A 1,462-nucleotide genomic window follows, 5' to 3' on the forward strand; every position below is an offset into this window, starting at 1 on the left:
TGAACCGGAGTAAATCTAAAGTATTGTTCAATTCAAATATAACATAGATCATCGTCAGAATAAGTGAAGAAATTCTTGCAGAAGACGAGGAGTACAGTTACTTAGGAGCAAATACGAAAACTAACGAAAAACCATGATAGAAAAAATGTCATATAAAGACTTTGTAGTTACTTGTAGAGAAGTTATATATATTAGACTTGTGAACGAGCGGTTGTTATACTTGAGTAGCTTTGTAAGTAGATAATATTCTTTCCCATTTGTCATTCAATGACAAGGAGAGGTAAAGAATAGTATGGGACCATTTTTATTTGTCTTGGAAATATTAACAAGTCTCTCACACAGAGCGAAGTATAAAGTAGAGTCCCGGGAGCTATCTCCCTGTCTCGCTCTCTCTCTCCCTTCCAAGTTGCTAAGCCCTTCTCCCTACTACCTGCCTGTTCTATGGCTAGTCTCCATCTGAGCTCTCTTTCCTAAATTCTGGTGTAGCAGGAGTCGTGTCACGTGTGTTCCCTGTGGTTGGAAAGTTCTAGAAGCCTGTGTGTGAGTATGTGTGTGTATGGTCACTAGGCGCTGTCATGTGCCTATAAAGCATTCCTTGAGTTAAGAGTGTGTAAGCATGTTTAGCATTGCTCGATTCTTGCAGACACAGTACCTTCTCATCATCTGACTTCCTGCTTCTATCTGTCTCTCTATCAATCTATTTATCTATCTATCTATCATGATTTGTAATTATAATATGGAGTCCTAACATATGCTCGGTCACGCGAAAATGGCGTACCATCGACAGTTAATAGTCATAACATATTAATACATATGCCACGTTGAGTACACCGCTTCCCGTCCGATCAGCGAAGTTAAGCAACGTTGGGTCTGGTTAGTACTTGGATGGGTGACCGCCTGGGAACACCAGATGCTGTTGGCATCCCTACGTGTCCAGTGGGGTTGGTGGAGGATTAGTGCCCCTCCCTGTAAAACAATTAACTCTAAGCCCTTGACCACCCCGTTTGGGATACATGGCGTCTGGCAATGGATGGATGGATATACACATTATAATGAACTTATAAGCTAATTAAGTGAAATACATAATATTGTAAAAGTAACATAATTGTATGAATATTGTATACATATAATATTCATAGTAAATAGCAATTATTCAGTAATATTACATTTTAAACAAGTTGTATACATTTTGTGAGATGTGTATGTATAACAGACATACGCATATAATTGTGCAATGGTAATACTGCTAGGTTATACATTACATATTGAGTTATCACTTTAGTAATGTCTAATATTTCACCTAACATGTATGATGATACTGGTAATACAGAATTGTGCTATAGTTGTATGACTTATAATATTGTACTAACATTGTGGTAATACATAATTGTAACATTTTATGAATTGTTACAAAATATTGTGGTAATGCATAATTGTGTTGGCCTTATAATTGTAGCTACAT

At 36.9% G+C, this 1,462-nt stretch overlaps 1 pseudogene; it reads left to right on the top strand.

Moving 5' to 3' along the window:
• The first annotated feature begins 803 nt into the window (after positions 1 to 803).
• Positions 804 to 922, top strand: LOC145389821 (5S ribosomal RNA; annotated as a pseudogene).
• The last annotated feature ends 540 nt before the right edge of the window (positions 923 to 1,462 follow it).

The sequence above is a fragment of the Coenobita brevimanus genome, unplaced genomic scaffold (genome assembly GCF_032717465.1).
Source record: "Coenobita brevimanus isolate Jiangsu-jjx unplaced genomic scaffold, ASM3271746v2 jjx.HiC_scaffold_2400, whole genome shotgun sequence".
Classification (NCBI taxonomy): Eukaryota; Metazoa; Arthropoda; class Malacostraca; order Decapoda; family Coenobitidae; genus Coenobita; species Coenobita brevimanus.